Source organism: Rattus norvegicus, chromosome 18 (assembly GCF_036323735.1).
Source record: "Rattus norvegicus strain BN/NHsdMcwi chromosome 18, GRCr8, whole genome shotgun sequence".
Lineage (NCBI taxonomy): Eukaryota > Metazoa > Chordata > Mammalia > Rodentia > Muridae > Rattus > Rattus norvegicus.
This window is the reverse complement of record NC_086036.1, coordinates 42722121-42740271: the sequence shown is the minus strand read 5'-3', so window position 1 is coordinate 42740271 and position 18151 is coordinate 42722121. Positions and strand designations below refer to the sequence as shown.

The following is an 18151-nucleotide window of genomic DNA, read 5'->3' as shown; positions in this document are numbered from 1 at the left end:
CAATCTCAGGGGATCTGACACTTGCTTCTGGTCTCTGCAGGCACCAGGCATTCACTCACATGTTGGGGCCACACATGGGGCCAAGACACCCATAACCATAAAACTAAAGATAAATAAACCTTGAGAGAGAGAGAGAGAGAGAATATAAACCTCTTTAGGAAGCCTCAGAAAGCACTGGAAGTCATCATCATTAGCTCATATACAGAAGTAAGAATAAGGCCATTGAATTACTTGACTATGGAAAAAGTGAAGCCTCTGTAGTCAGTCAAAGGAGCTGAACTTCAACTGCATGCCAGAGTAATGGAAAGACTTTGACAGCCCAGGTCATCACAGTGCCTGCAGTTGCCACCCAGCTCTCCTATATGTTTTTCCACTGGAGTTAGTAGCTGTCTGTCCTTCATACCCTGCTGTCCTGTGTTAGTCACAACAAACTTTCCTTCTGCAGGGTACACTTGGGCGGTTCTTGGAAGAGTCTGAGGAGACAGCCTGCCAGCCTCTGCTCATTAAGCTAAGGACCACGTGACCAGTGAGGCAGCTATCATGTGATTTGGTCTACATTTGTTGGAAAAATGCCTCAAGATCACACTGGGATTTAGCAGAAGTTTCTGGCTAATACTTAGCCAGGTAGCCTTTTAGAGCAGAGTGGCCTGCAGATCTTTAAGGCCAGATTGGTCTACAAAGAGAAGCAGCATTTTGGAAAAATGAAATACCTTTGTAACCTAACATGCAATTGGTTCAATAAAGACTTTTGAAATGTCAAAAAAAAAAAAAAAAGGAGCTGAACTTTGGCTATCATGCTAAATATCAATTCTGGCAGTGTTATTCTGCCTTGAGTGATTCCAATAAATGATAAATGGTAAGGAAAAGGAACAAAGTCAATGGGTTTGATAAAAACCATTGCATTAAAAGTACCTATACTGAAACAGATGCTTTCTTGGTACTGGAAAACAAAATATTGGTACTTTTATGGTTTGTGTTGTTTTGATTTGTTGTTTTTGTCTTTATTTGTTTTCTATTCCAAAGATGCAGTTCATGGGATGGTCATGAAATCTACACATAAATATATGAATAGTTTGTCACTCCACATTTACATATATGTGTATACACACACACACACACACACACACACACACACACACACAGTCTATTAAAATAATAAGAAGATCTGCTACTACAAACCTTGGCATTTTGCCTCATTGCTGACAAGTGACCATCCCCTTTCTGGGAGATCACAAGCCAAGTTCCCCACCTAAGGAAGACAGAAACAGTATTGGGTCTCATGCCTGAGTCTCAGCTGCTCAGTAACCCAGCCCTGGGCTAGGTAAACTCATTAGTGACAGCCACACTACTTCCTCAGATGTCCCAAGGAATACATCCCAGTAGTAGCCTCTAACCATCACTACAGTTTTAACTTCCCTGGCACAGACAGAAAGGAGCTGTGTCCCCTTCTATCTTGATAAGTTCAGGTCCTGTCAGGCAATACATCTAAGTGGGGAACGTTACCTTAAGCCTTGAGGCCACACACTTCAGAGATTGCGAGTTTTCATACACTTTGCTGGATCTGACTGTCTGAGAACTGAATCAAATAAGAGGCTTTTCTAGTCTGCTTTGGCAAATACCAGATCTGCAAATCATCCTTGTCTTCCAGCAAAAGAAGGGAAAGGCCTTATGCAAACAAGCCTCAGAACAAAGAGAAAAAATCTTCAGACAATGCAGGAAATTATAATAGACCAGAGCAAGAGGCAGTTAATTTGTTTCAAAATAAGTGGGCATTCCTCCCTGCCACTTCAGTCTTCAGAAAGGGCTGGAGAGGGCTGTCCCCAACATGCCTTGACATCAGCCCATGATCATGCTCCTTCTAGCCCTGCTAATTTAGAGCATTGACTGTATTCCCTGCTCCATAATTTAGCAGGAATCCATTGCTGTGTTGTGTATCAAAAGAGCACCAATTGACACAAGGAACACTCTGAAAATTACTTCCAGTCTATAACCAGGAAAAAGAATGACAGAAATGAAAGAAGTATTACATTTAAAGAGACTGAGAAAGACCAGTGTTAAAAAGAACTGAGCCAAAAAAAAAAAAAAAAGGGATGTTCTGAATCCAAGAAGGGAGAAGAATATACAGGTTCTAGATCTTGGATATCAAAAACATTGCATAAAATAAGCAATATTCATGCAAAGAGATCCAAATACATGCATTTGCTGAGCTAGATAAATAAATCTTATGAGGCTCACATAGAAATAAAAATATATTTACTAGTTTTTGAAAGATCAACTATTCAGAATGAAGCAATATTCTAGGAATTTATTTTTTAAATCTTTATTTTCAGTTCTCTAATTGGGATATGATTTATATAAGATGTCCATTTTAAGTATATTGTTCAAGGGGCTGGAGAGATGGCTCAGCGGTTAAGAGCACCCGACTGCTCTTCCAAAGGTCATGAGTTCAATTCCCAGCAACCACATGGTGGCTCACAACCATCTGTAAAGAGATCTGATGCCCTCTTCTGGTGTATCTGAAGACAGCTACAGTGTACTTATATATAATAAATGAATAAATCTTTAAAAAAAAGTATATTGTTCAGGGATTTCATGTATATTCTACACCTTCACAATGTCACTCATGATTCAGGACACTGTGACTAACCACACATGCCTTCACACCTTGTTTGTTCCTCTACAGATCAAGCCTAAGGCCTCCAAAACCCTGGAAAAGCATTGGTCCAGGGAGCCGCCCTCTCTGCTCTCTCCTTCCTTTGCAATTCCCATGTGCTTTTCTGTTTCCATTTCCTCTTACCTGACTTGTGCCACGATAACTTAGTTTTTCTCCTCTAGACTTTCAAGTAAATGGTATGACCATATACATCCTGGTTTTTCTAATATGCATCTACATTGGGCATGCACTGCAGTTTGTTCCCCTTTATCCTGAGGTAGTTGTTCATTTTATTAACAGGACTCTGTTTTGTGATTCATACTCAGAATAATGTGTGGCTTGTTTTCAACTTTGAGCAATATTGAATATAAGTATACTTCTATATTATTAATATTCAATCTGAACAAGTACATTTTATGTGTAGAATTATGTGTTAGGAATTTTTTATATTGGGGTTAAAACTAAGCAAGAAACTGTCCAAGCTTCCCAATGCCATTGTACCATTTCACATGTTGATCAGTGGTATTGTAAAGTCTATGCCAAATACTTACTAGCATATTGTACAGTAAGTTTATTCAATTGCTGATAGACAATATGGAGTCATGTTTATAAGTTGACTTCTTTGACAACCAATGATTTCTGGTATGTTTCCATGTATGCATTAAGAAATATCTATGATAACTCAAGCTGCAGGTCCCCTGCGGTCCAGACACCACATGGATCTGAATAGACCCGGTCAACAGCTACCTGAACCCAAATCCCGGGAGAGGGAGAGCTAAACCTTCAGAGGGGCAGACATGCCTGGGAAGCAAGAAGAGACTACACTCTGCCTACATTTCTGATTCTAGAGGAAAACACCTAGCTCCATCTGGGACCACTGTGCACAGGGGCCCGGGAAAAGGCAGGGCAGGCCCTTCTGGTTGCTCCCTCACTGAGAGTGAAACACAGCCCCCAGGAGCAACTTCAGGCCTGGGACCACAGGCAAGACCAACTTTTCTGCTTCAGGTGACCTGCCTTGTGGACTTAGGACACACAGAGGCAAAATTCCTCTGGAACCAGACACTTCCGGTTTTTAGCTGGAGAGCAAACCTTGCTGATCCTGGGCCACAGCTCCCTGCTCCTAAGCCCCATGGGAGAGAGAGCTCACCACCCGGAGAGGTAGGCATTACTGAGAGTGCAGAGTGGGAAAGACCACAAACACTGCCCACCCCTGCCCATATCCCTGGCCCCAGAGGAAACTGTATAGGGCCTCTGGGAACAGGAAGATAAGGGCACTCAAGCAGCAGGCCACCTGCAGTCCAGACACCACCCAGATCTGAAGGGACCTGGTCAATAGCTACCTGAACCCAAATCCCGAGGAGGGAGAGCTAAACCTTCAGAGAGGCAGACATGCCTGGGAAGCCAGAAGAGACTCTGCCCATATTTCTGACTCTAGAGGAAAACACCTAGTGCCATCTGGGACCCCTGTGCACAGGGGCCCAGGAAAAGGCAGGAAAGGTCTTTCAGGTGTCCACCCTCACGGACAGTGAAACACAGCCCCCCAGGAGCAACTTCAGGCCCGGAACCACAGGCGAGAGCAACTTTTCTGCTTCAAGTGACCTGTCTGGTAGACACAGGGCACATGCGCACAGGAACAGCTGAAGACCAGTAGACAGGAAAGACTACATGCCTGAAAGCAGAACACTCTGTTCCCATAACTGGCTGAAAGAAAACAGGAAAACAGGTCTACAGCACTCCTGACACACAGGCCTATAGGACAGTCTAGCCACTGTCAGAAATAGCAAAAAAACAAAAAAAAAAGATAACACCAGAGACATCCCGATGCAAGAGGCAAGCCTAGGAACCCAAGCAACAGAAAACAAGACTACACGGCATCGTTGGAGCCCAATTCTTTCAGCAAAGCAAGCACTGAATATCCAAACATCAGAAAAGCAAGATCTAGGTTTAAAATCACATTTGATCATGATGATGGAGGACTTCAAGAAAGACATAAAGAACTCCCTTAGAGAAACACAGGAAAACATAAATAAACAAGTAGAAGCCTACAGAGAGGAATCACAAAAATCCCTAAAAGAATTCCAGGAAAACACAATCAAACAGGTGAAGGAATTAAAAATGGAAATAGAAGCAATAAAGAAAGCACAAAGGGAGACAATCCTGGATATAGAAAACTAAAGGAAGAGACAAGGAGCCCTAAATACAAGCATCACCAACAGAATACAAGAGATAAAAGAGAGAATCTCAGGAGCAGAACATTCCATAGAAATCATCGACACAACTGTCAAAGATAATGGAAAATGGAAAAAGCTACTGGTCCAAAACATACAGGAAATCCAGGACTCAATGAGAAGATCAAACCTAAGGATAATAGGTATATAGCTGGGAGTGAAGACTCCCAGCTCAAAGGATCAGTAAATATCTTCAACAAAATCATAGAAGAAAACTTCCCTAACCTAAAGAAAGAGCTGCTCATAAACATATAAGAAGCCTACAGAACTCCAAATACATTGAACCAGAGAAGAAACTCCTCCCGTCACATAATAGTCAAAACACCAAATGCACAAAACAAAGAAAGAATATTAAAAGCAGTAAGGGAAAAAGGTCAAGTAACATATAAAGGCAAACCTATGAGAGTACCACCAGACGACTCACCAGAGACTATGAAAGCCAGAAGATACTGGACAGATGTCATACAGACTGTAAGAGGACACAAATGCCAGCCCAGGTTACTGTATCCAGCAAAACTCTCAATTAACATAGGGAGAAACCAAGATATTCCATGACAAAACCAAATATACACAATATCTTTCTACAAATCCAGCCCAACAAAGGATAATAAATGGTAAAGCCCAACACAAGGAGGCAAGCTACACCCTAGAAAAAGCAAGTAAACTAATTGTCTTGCAACAAAACAAAGAGAAGAAAAGCACACAATCATAATCTCACATCCAAATACAAATATAACAGAAAGCAACAATCACTATTCCTTAATATCTTTCAACATCAATGGACTCAACTCCCCAAGGAAAAGACATATATTAACAAACTGGATGGGGCTGGGGATTTAGCTCAGTGGTAGAGCGTTTACCTAGGAAGTGCAAGGCCCTGGGTTCGGTCCCCAGCTCCGAAAAAAAGAACCAAAAAAAAAAAAAACAAACTGGATATGCAATGAAGACCCTGCATTCTGCTGCCTGCAGGAAAACACACCTCAGAGACAAAGACAGACACGACCTCAGAGTGAAAGGCTAAAAAACATCTTTCCAAGCAAATGGTCTGAAGAAGCAAGCTGGAGTAGCCATTCTAATATTGAATAAAATCGATTTTCAACAAAAAGTCATCAAAAAAGATAAGGAAGGATCCTTCATATTCATCAAAGGAAAAATTCTCAACAATAAAAGGACTTCCGAGGGAATCACTATCCCTGAACTCAAGCAATATTACAGAGCAATAGTGATAAAAACTGAATGGTATTGGTACAGAGACAGACAGATAGACCAATGGAATAGAATTGACGACCCAGAAATGAACCCACACACCTATGGTCACTTGATTTTTGACAAAGGAGCCAAAACCATCCAATGGAAAAAAGATAGCATTTTCAGCAAATGGTGCTGGTTCAACTGGAGGTCAGCATGTAGAAGAATGCAGATCGATCCATGCTTATCACCCTGTACAAAGCTTAAGTACAAGTGCATCAAGGACCTCCACATCAAACCAGATACACTCAAACTAATAGAAGCAAAAGTGGGGAAGAGTCTTGAACACATGGGCACTGGAGAAAATTTCCTGAACAAAACACAATGGCTTATGCTCTAAGATCAAGAATCGACAAATGGGATCTCATAAAACTGCAAAGCTTCTGTAAGGCAAAGGACACTGTGGTTAGGACAAAATGGCAACTAACAGATTGGGAAAAGATCTTTATCAATCCTACAACTGATAGAGGGCTTATATCTAAAATATACAAAGAAGTCAGGAAGTTGGACTGCAGGGAGACAAATAACCCTATTAAAAATGGGGTTCAGAGTTAAACAAAGAATTCATAGCTGAGGAATGCCGAGTGGCTGAGAAACACCTAAAGAAATATTCAACATCTTTAGTCATCAGGGAAATGCAAATCAAAATAACCCTGAATTCCACCTCACACCAGTGAGAATGGCTAAGATCAAAAACTCAGGTGACAGAAAATGCTGGCGAGGATGTGGAAAAAGAGGAACACTCCTCTATTGTTGGTGGGATTACAGACTGGTACAACCATTATGGAAATCACTTTGGAGGGTCCTCAGAAAATTGGACATTGAACTACCTGAGGATCCAGCTATACCTCTCTTGGGCATATACCCAAAAGATGCCCCAACATATAACAAAGACACATGCTTCACTATGTTCATAGCAGCCTTATTTATAATAGCCAGAAGCTGGAAAGAACCTAGGTGCTCTTCAACAGAGGAATGGATACAAAAAATGTGATACATCTACACAATGGAATATTACTCTGCTATCAAAAACTGTCGCGCCCACCTCGGCCAGCAAGGAAGACGCAACACGGTCGGATTCTTCTTAACAGCCTTTATTGCAGGATCACCTCTTTGCTGATAGAGGACCTCGAGCAGCCAAAGTGCTCGCCTTACATACACAACAGGCTGTGGTTATGCTAATTGTCCTTCAGGGATTGGCGGAGCACGAATCACCCCACTATCACCCCTGCTACTTGTCCTCCGGGGATTGGCAGAGCATGAATCTCCCCATTAGCATGGTACCGCCCCGGCCAGATTGACTCCAGGTGCAAACCTGCGCATGCGCATTACTGTTGTTCACCACAGGAGTTTGCCGGATCACCTCATTATCCTACAGCCGCCCTGGCAAGGGGACAAGCCTGCGAATGAAGGATAGTTGCTTACTACCAGAGGGGACTGGATGTCGGCGCCATCTTTGTTTTACCACGCCGCTCCCTACAAAAAACAATGACTTTATGAAATTCATAGGCAAATGGATGGAACTGGAAAATATCCTGAGTGAGGTAACCCAATCACAGAAAAACACACATGGTATGCACATGGTATGGGTATGGATATTAGCCCAAATGCTCGAATTACCCTAGATGCACAGAACACATGAAACTCAAGAAGGATGACCAAAATGCAAATGCTTCACTCCTTCTTTAAAAGGGAAACAAGAATACCCTTGGCAGGGAATAGGGGGGCAAAGTTTAGAACAGAGGCAGAAGGAACACCCATTCAGAGCCTGCCCTACATGTGGCCCATACTTATACAGCCACCAAACTAGATAAGATGGATGAAAGCAAAGAAGTGCAGGCTGACAGGAACCGTCTATAGATCTCTCCTGAGAGACACAGCCAGAATATAGCAAATGCATAGGCGAATGCCATCATTAAACCACTGAACTGAGAACAGGACCCCCGTTGAAGGAATCAGAGAAAGGACTGAAAGAGCTGGAAGCAGCTTGAGACCCCATATGAACAACAATGCCAACCAACCAGAGCTTCCAGGTTCTAAGCCACTACCCAAAGACTATACATGGACTGACCTTGGGCTCCAACCACATAAGTAGCAATGAATAGCCTAGTAAGGGCACCAGTTGAAGGAGAAGCCCTTGGTCCTGCCAAGACTGAACCCCCAGTGAACGTGATTGTTGGGGGGAGGGCGGTAATGGGGGGAGGATGGGGAGGGGAATACCCATGTAGAAGGGGAGAGGGAGGGATTAGGGGGATGTTGGCCCAGAAACCGGGAAGGGGAATAGCAATCAAAATGTAAATAAGAAATACCCAAGTTAATAAAGATGAAAAAAAAAGAAATATCTATGGTATGTTTCCATGTATGCATTAAGAAATATCTACTTGAATATTTTTTATCTGTTTTTATGAGTTCTTTACTTCTTATCATTAGGTTATAAAGAGTGTCCCAGGTAATTTATCATCAACCTGGCACAAGCCAGGGTTATCTGAGAAGGGGGTACCACAACAAAGAAAATGTGTTCATAAGACTGGCATATAGTCAAGCTTGTGGAACATTTTCTTAATTAATAATTTGTGTGGGGAAGCCCAACCCAAGGGTGGGAAAGTCATCCCCTGGCAGATGGTTCTAGGAAAGCATGTTGGGCAAGCCATAGATATCAGACCAGTATACTGTACTACTCCTCCATGGCCTCTGCACCACTTCCTGTCTTCAGTTTCTTCACTGACTCTCCTGGTAGAAGGCCTACAAGCTGTAAGATGAAATATACCCTTTCCTTCCCAAATTGCTTTTGGACATGATGTTTTATGACAGCAATAGAAATCCTAACTAGGGCAATACATTTTCAGTGTTTGCTAAAAAATTCTTTTAATAGATATTAATTTGGAATAATGTCTTCCTGTCCATGCCTCTTTATACAGTCAATAGTAATTCTTGAGGAGATGGTTATACAACTTAATAACAAGGACACAAACAACTGAAAATGTAATAAAAGATGCTAGTGAGTTACAAAGATGAATAAATTGTCTGTAAGAACATTGAAGTAGCTCTCCTCTCAGACCATCTCTATTCCTGTGAGACTCACCCCTAACCCCAGGTCACAATTCCTATCAGGGACCCCATAGCTACCACATGTAGCTCATATGATATCTTCATAGTCTACTGCTGCCACAAGCCTCAGCCCCTCCTCTCAGCCCATGCCCATTCCTTTGTAACTTCCAGTTAAAGAAATACAAATCAAAAAAACTTTGAGATTTCACCCATCAGAGAGGTTATCAATATAACGACAGACCACAAGTGCTGCTGAGGATATGAGGAAAGATTAACTTTCCCTAGTCTGCTATTGATGGCATGGCAAACTGGTCTACCTACTCTGGAAACCAGCATGGAGAATTCTCAAAATGCAAAAAATAAATTTACCATATGACCTAACTATACCATTCCTTGGCATATGACCAAATGCTCAATATCCTTCTTCACAGATGCTTGTTTAACACATTCCTTGCTGTTCTACTCACACTAGCTAGGGAGTAACGAAAAGCTAAATATCTCTCAACTGACAGAAGAACAGTGAAAATGCTACAAAAGAATTCTACTCAAATATAACAAAAAAAATGAAATGATGATGTTTACAGTTAAACGGAAGAAACTACAATGTTACACTCAGTGAGGTAACTCAGACCCAGAAAGGACAATGACAAATATTCTCTCTAATTTGTAGGTTCCAGTTCCAAACCTTTATGTGATTATATAATTTGGTGTAACAGCAGGAACCAGGAAAGGAAAAGAGACCATAGTTGCAGGGGATTTGTAAAGAGGGGTATAGTAAGACTTAGGTGTTATAAAAGGAGGAAATAGAAAAGGAGGCTCTAACTGGAGGAGAGGGAGGACACCACATGAGAAGAAGGAGGGAAAATAAATACCCAAGATGATTGAAAAAGAGATAGCTAGTCATTATTTTGTATTTACCAAAAGTTATGCAGAAAAGTGTGGGGTGTGTGTGTGTGTGTGTGTGTGTGTGTGTGTGTGTGTGTTAAAGAAGTTATACCACTTGGAGCAATGATGCCATTGCAAAATCCCAAGTACCATGAGTGCATGAGAAAGCCCCTCTCAAGTTGCTGGTTGGAGGGAGGGGGGTTGTCCAAGAGAAGCACCTCAAACAATGCAGGCCCTCAGTTCTTGCCCTCGATTGGCTTTCAAATTTTGAAAGTAAAGCCCTATTTGAAAATAGTATGCATTTTGACACAAGACTTGGAATAGTTGTCTGAATCATACCTGGAAGACTAATCTGAAGTGACTCTCATGGAATCATAAGGTGCTGTGAGGGTTGCCAACGGGGAAAGGGGCCTTTGGTAGGACCTGGCCAGCTTTCAAGTACATTAAACAACACAATGATCAACATTTCTTTAGTAGTGCAACAGTGTATTCTTAGAGAAAACTAACAGTGGTGTGATTTGACTTAGGTCTCAGGCAGCAGGAGGAAAATCATACCTGGTACTTCAACTACAAATGCCTAAAGAGGACATAGGCCCATGAAGAAATCCTGTTACCACCACTTCCTAAACTAGGATGATTTTCTAATTCCATTCTACCTTTATACCCACAGGTAAGTTTAAATTTCGCCTCTAATCAAAGAAGCTTCTTTTTGCAGCAGAAGACTGTAAACGAAAGCCAGAGAAATGCTAGCTACATCTGCAGCACAACTCCTGTACCTAAGGTCAGGGAACATCATTGAAGAACAGACAGAAAGAGTCTAAGAGCAAGGGGACCAAGAATTCAGCTATGGCACTGTTCCTTCTGTCTATGACAGAGAAGCTGCACCCATGAAAGCTCAACAGATCAACAATGTGGCCACCTAAACAAGACCTGGAAAATTCCAACAGCAGTTGACACCCAACATAGATGGTGAAATCTCACCAGGTTTCATTCCTACATGGTGACCTAAAGGCAACTAACAACTGCTGAGAGGTGGAGAATTAATCTTCCTAGTGATGAGATTCTGATTAGTTATCCAATAATGAGTGGTCAGCCTCATAAAAATACCCATTCAGGTAACACTGAATATGCTCAGCAGGAGAGATGATAGATAGATAGATAGATAGATAGATAGATAGATAGATAGATAGATAGATAGATAGATGATAGATAGATAGATAGATAGATGATAGATAGATTACAAATATACACATATACACTTATCCATATATATACACCTATACACATATACATACATACACATATACACATATATATAACAACAACAATGAAAGATAAAGTCCCATCAGTTTTGGAGGGAGTGGGGAGTACATGGAAGGATCAAGGGAGGAGACAGAGAGGAAAAATGCTGTAGTTGTATTTTAATTAAATTTTAAAAATTAAATATTAAATGATGGTTATTTTCAGTCAAATCATAGAATAAAAATTTTCAAACTTAGAGAGAAATATGCCCACCTAGATACAAGAGACCTTAAGAAAGCAATTAGACAGGACCAGAAATGGGCCTCCCCACAATATAAGATACTTAAAACACATAAAAAAGAAAGGGGATTAAAAACTATAGGAGAGAAAGGTCAAATCACACACGAAGAAAGGTTCATCAACATGACATTTGATTATTTGATAGAAACTTTTTCTTTTAAGAATGTGTTTGTTTTCATTTTTACTTATATTAACGTGTACATCTATGCGTCCATGTAGTCATGCATACACATGCACACACACACACACACACACACACACACACGTGTGTGTGTGTGTGTGTGTGCGCACAGGTGCCCACAGAGGCCAGAATAAGGTGTTGGGTTCCTTGGAGCTATAGCTATAGCTACACAAAGTTGTGAGTTGGAAACTGAACATCTTCTGTAGGACCAGCAAGTACTCTTAACAACTGAGCCATGTTGACATCACCTAGATAAAAACATCAAAGGCCAAAAGTATTGGAAAGATACATCCATGACCATAACTGATAACCCAAACTATCATCTCCAAGAAAACTATCTATTAAAAATCAGGGAGAAGTCAAGTATGGTGGCATACAACTTTTTTTTGCTCTTTTTTTTTTCATCTTTATTAACCTGAGTATTTATTATTTACATTTCGATTGTTATTCCCCTTCCCGGTTTCCAGGCCAACATCCCCCTAATCCCTCCCCCTCCCCTTCTCTATGGGTGTTCCCCTGCCCATCCTCCCCCCATTACCGCCCTCCCCCCAACAATCACGTTCACTGGGGGTTCAGTCTTGGCAGGACCAAGGGCTTCTCCTTCCACTGGTGCTCTTACTAGGCTATTCATTGCTACTTATGAGGTTGGAGTCCAAGGTCAGTCTTTGGGTAGTGGCTTAGAACCTGGAAGCTCTGGTTGGTTGGCATTGTTGTTCATATGAAGTCTCAAGCCCCTTCAAGCTCTTTCAGTCCTTTCTAAGATTCCTTCAATGGGGGTCCCATTCTCAGTTGGCATACAGCTTCAATCCTAGCACTTTGGAGGAAGATCTCTGTGAGTTCAAGGCCAGCCTGGTATATGTACATAGTAAGTTCCAGAACAGACAGAGCTATATAGTTAGACTTTGTCTAAAAGACAACAAAACTAACTAACTAACTAGCTAACTAACTAACTATCTAACTATCTAACTATCTAACTATCTAACTAACTAACTTACTAACTGGAATTGGAAGAGAAAATCTTCGTGATAAGAGCAGATTAAAGAATATATGAGCACTCCCGCGGATCCCGGCCCGCAGCAGCTCTCTGCTCCCAAACCCCGTGGGAGAGAGACCTCACCACCTGATCAGGTGGGCACTCCTGAGGCTGCAGAGCGGAGGAGACCACCAACACTGCCCACCCCTGCCCACATCTCTGGCCCAAGAGGCAACTGTATAAGGCCTCTGGGTTCCCGTAGGGGAGGGCCCAGGAGCGGCAGGACCCCTGCGCCTGAGACACCGCCGGAACCTGAAGGAAACAGACCGGATAAACAGTTCTCTGCACCCAAATCCCGTGGGAGGGAGAGCTAAACCTTCAGAGAGGCAGACACGCCTGGGAAACCAGAAGAGACTGCACTCTGCACACATCCAGACGCCAGAGGAAAACACCAAACTTCATCTGGAACCCTGGTGCACGGAGGCTCCCGGAAAGAGCGGCGCAGATCTTCCCGGTTGCTGCCACCGTGGAGAGGACTTAGGCAGTGCCCCACAAGCAAACTTGAGCCTTGGAACCACAGGTAGGACCAACTTTTCCCCTGCAAGAAACCTGCCCGGTGAACTCAAGACACAGGCCCACAGGAACAGCTGAAGACCTGTAGAGAGGAAAAACTACACGCCCGAAAGCAAAACACTCTGTCCCCATAACTGGCTGAAAGAAAACAGGAAAACAGGTCTACAGCACTCCTGACACACAGGCTTATAGGACAGTCTAGCCACGGTCAGAAATAGCAGAACAAAGTAACACTAGAGATAATCTGATGGCGAGAGGCAAGCGCAGGAACCCAAGCAACAGAAACCAAGACTACATGGCATCATCGGAGCCCAATTCTCCCACCAAAATAAACATGGAATATCCAAACACACCAGAAAAGCAAGATCTAGTTTCAAAATCGTATTTGATCATGATGCTGGAGGACTTCAAGAAAGATGTGGAGAACTCCCTTAGAGAACAAGTAGAAGCCTACAGAGAGGAATCGCAAAAATGCCTGAAAGAATTCCAGGAAAACATAAATAAACAAGTAGAAACTCATAGAGAGGAGACACAAAAATCCCTGAAAGAATTCCAGGAAAACACAATCAAACAGTTGAAGGAATTAAAAATGGAAATAGAAGCAATCAAGAAAGAACACATGGAAACAACCCTGGACATAGAAAATCAAAAGACAAGGAGCTGTAGATACAAGCTTCACCAACAGAATACAAGAGATGGAAGAGAGAATCTCAGGAGCAGAAGATTCCATAGAAATCATTGACTCAACTGTCAAAGATAATGTAAAGCGGAAAAAGCTACTGGTCCAAAACATACAGGAAATCCAGGACTCAATGAGAAGATCAAACCTAAGGATAATAGGTATAGAAGAGAGTGAAGACTCCCAGCTCAAAGGACCAGTAAATATCTTCAACAAAATCATAGAAGAAAACTTCCCTAACCTAAAAAAAGAGATGCCCATAGGCATACAAGAAGCCTACAGAACTCCAAATAGATTGGACCAGAAAAGAAACACCTCCTGTCACATAATAGTCAAAACACCAAACACACAAAATAAAGAAAGAATATTAAAAGCAGTAAGGGAAAAAGGTCAAGTGACATATAAAGGCAGACCTATCAGAATCACACCAGACTTTTCACCAGAAACTATGAAGGCCAGAGGATCCTGGACAGATTTCATACAGACCCTAAGAGAACACAAATGCCAGCCCAGGTTACTGTATCCTGCAAAACTCTCAATTAACATAGATAGAGAAACCAAGATATTCCATGACAAAACCAAATTTACACAATATGTTTCTACAAATCCAGCACTACAAAGGATAATAAAGGGTAAAGCCCAACATAAGGAGGCAAGCTATACCCTAGAAGAAGCAAGAAACTCATCATCTTGGGAACAAAACAAAGAGAAGAAAAGCACACAAACATAACCTCACATCCAAATATGAATATAACAGGAAGCAATAATCACTATTCCTTAATATCTCTCAACATCAATGGCCTCAACTCCCCAATAAAAAGACATAGATTAACAAACTGGATACGCAATGAGGACCCTGCATTCTGCTGCCTACAGGAAACACACCTCAGAGACGAAGACAGACATTACCTCAGAGTGAAAGGCTGGAAAACAATTTTCCAAGCAAATGGTCAGAAGAAGCAAGCTGGAGTAGCCATTCTAATATCAAATAAAATCAATTTTCAATTAAAAGTCATCAAAAAAGATAAGGAAGGACACTTCATATTCATCAAAGGAAAAATCCACCAAGATGAACTCTCAATCCTCATCTTCGGTTGGTTTATATACAAGTGTGCAATTTCTAGGCTTGAATGTAAAATGATGCTATCTGGTGCTGGATAGAGGAGCCTTATTTTTTATTATGGCAGCTTGCTATTTTTGTAACATGGTGATTTGGTTGAACACAATAAAGTACAGTAGTAACTGATCTCCCCTTCTTCCTGGAGAGTGAGGAGATGATTAAATGTTGATGTCAGCATCCTTGAGCATATTCAGATGAGCTTCTGCTTCTGTTGAAAAGGATGCTGTGTGTGATTGTGGTCCAAAGCTTTGAAGCACTACTTGGCATCTCCTTCCTTGGAGGTCTCACTGTTTAAACATAACAGATTTGATAGCTTGTTGGTAAGGTGAGGTCCAGCTTGTCTCCACTAGGTCATCTTCATGTGAATCCGGTGGTTATACGGTTTTGTTTTAGGGATATTTCATTTTTTTAATAACGGTTTTAGCTGACATTCATGGAGAGAATGAATCCTTAGAACTGTGCCACTAGTGAAAGGAAATCCTGTCTAGAGTATGTTTCTTTACAAAGCTGTGTCACACCATCCTTTGGGCCCTCTGCTGGAAAAGTAGAATCAAGTCTCAAATAATGCCTTTTAAATTGTATCCTCTAGTATTATAGATGTAGGACAGTACTGTATCATACCTCTGTGGATGTAAAATAGCTTGTACCTACTTTATGATACGTAGTAGTGACCGTGCTTTATCAGAGCTGTTTTTAATGATGTTGCTCAGAATGTTTTCTTTCCAGATGATGATTGAGAAGCTAATTAAAAAAAAATGGTGCCAGGTACCACAAGAGTAAAAAAAAAAAAAAAGAATATATGAGCATTATAAACTAGCTCTATAAAGCAGAGTGAAAGGAATGCATCAGGCTGAAGAGAATGATAAACATGATCAAAAAGTCACAGGGAATGGAGACATAGCTTAATACTATATCAGAATAATGATTATGATATTATTATCATAATTGATCAAAAGCACCTAATAAAATCTACAATGTCAACAAAATGACAAAATTAAAAGTCAACTTTCAACAACCCTGACTATCAATGGTCTCAATTTTCCCAATAAAAAGATGCAGCCTAGAAGGTTGAATGGGAAGACAGGATCCAGATTTTTGTTGCCTCCAAGAACATAATCTCCCGATCAGTGATAGACAGTGCCTTGGAGCCATAGGTGGGGAAAAGGTATTCCAAACAAGTGAAACTAGGGAGTAAGTAGAAACAGCCATTCTAGTACCTGACAGAACTTGTCAGGGGAGATAATAAGGCCATGTCATAGTCATTAGAAGAACAATACACCCAGAAGATATGACAATCCTAAATATGTATGTGGCAAACACAAGGGTATGAAATTTCACAGAACAAACACTAAATGCAAAACCACAGAGTAAATCCAACACAATAATTGTGACTTTTAAGACCACATACTCACCAAGATAGGGTATCTAGGCAATGACTAAACAGAGAAACATTACAGTTAAATGCCATAAATCAAATGGACCTAACAGACATGCACAGAACATTTCACTCCACCACTAAAGGATACACAGTCTTTCTAGTAGCCCATGAAATTTTCACAGAAACTGACCGTATTTTTCACCAAACTCAAGCTCTCAGAAAATACTAGAAATATGAAATAACATCCTGTATCTGGACCATAGCTATCTATAACCCCAGTTCCAGGTAACTCAGTGCCCTTCTTCTAGATTCCATAGGCTCCAACACACACATAGATAATGTGTATACAACATAATTTTTTAAAGAACAAAACTTGTGGAAACAGGAGCAATGGCTCAGTGTTTAAGAGCAATGACTACTTCTTCCAAGAGGACCCAGGTTCAATTCCCAGCACCCACATGGCAGCTCACAATTGCCTGTAATTCTGAGATCTGACACCCTCACACAGACATACATGCAGGCAAAACACCAATGCATATAAATGAAAACAAATGCTAATTTTTAAATGAAAAAAAGAACAAAACATGCTCTGTGAAAGACTATTTAAAAGATAAAGTGAGGATCAGGTATGGTAGAACACCCCTTTAGCACCAGAACATGAAGGCAAGAAAAGAGGATCCCTAAGTTTAAGGGCAGCCTAGTCTAGAGAGCAAGATCTAGGACAACCAGGGCTAAATAGAGAAACCCTATCTAAACAAATAATGATAATAGCAACAACAACAATAACAGCAACAATATAAGAGGAAGCACAGCCAGCAAGATTGCTCAGTGAGTTTGTACTTGCTGGCAACCTCAGCTCGATCCTCCAGGTCATACATCATGGTAAAATGAACGGACTTCCACAAATTGTCCTCTGACTTTTACATATGTGCTGTGGTCACATGTAAATAAATAAATAAATAAATATTTTAAAATGTGATAAAGAACAAAATATTGTTATAAACTATGAAAGTAGAGGCCATAGACTGGGAGAGAAAAAGGGAACAAAATGTTTTAAAATATGAAAGTATGGTTTTCCTTCTGTGTCCAGATCTGACCCTATGCTGCAGCTCTCTGTACCAGGATCCTGCCAGGAGAGACCTGTTCTCCCAGGAATGCTGACATACATAAGAGCTCAGGTAAGACCACCACTTCTGCACATAGAGCCCTCAGGACCCAGGAACTGAGGAGCAGTCTGGGAGAGGATCCTTCTGGTTTCCCTTTGCACCTAGAGCTAATCCTGTGCCAAAGCTCAGTATCGAAATCCTACCAGGAGAGAGCGGGTTACCAGAAGGACTGACACAGAGGCTTAAATGAGTGTCAAGTCACTGTCAGAGACAGCAATACCAGCTAATACCAGAGATAAATAGATATTGAGAGGCAGATGCAAGGAACTAAGCAACAGAAACCAAGACCACTTGGTATCATCAGAACCCAGGTCTCCCACCATGGCAGGTCCTGGATACTCCAAAATACCAGAAAAGCAGAATTTTGATTTGAAATCACAGCTAATGATGAAGTTAGAGGACTTTAAGGACATAAATAACTCCCTTAAAGAAATACAGGACAACACAAGTAAACAATTAGAAGCCCTTAAAGAGGAA

The 18151-nt window shown here is 41.3% G+C and overlaps 1 long non-coding RNA gene and 1 other non-coding gene across 2 annotated transcripts in view; one reads left to right on the top strand and one right to left on the bottom strand.

Moving 5' to 3' along the window:
- The window catches only part of LOC108348790 (uncharacterized), a 134134-nt gene that overhangs the window by 46488 nt on the left and 69495 nt on the right, over positions 1-18151 (bottom strand). The window lies entirely within an intron of this gene.
- Positions 238-366, top strand: LOC120098362 (small nucleolar RNA SNORA44). Its single transcript, XR_005496550.1, has one exon. It is a non-coding gene; the product is annotated as a small nucleolar RNA SNORA44 (small nucleolar RNA).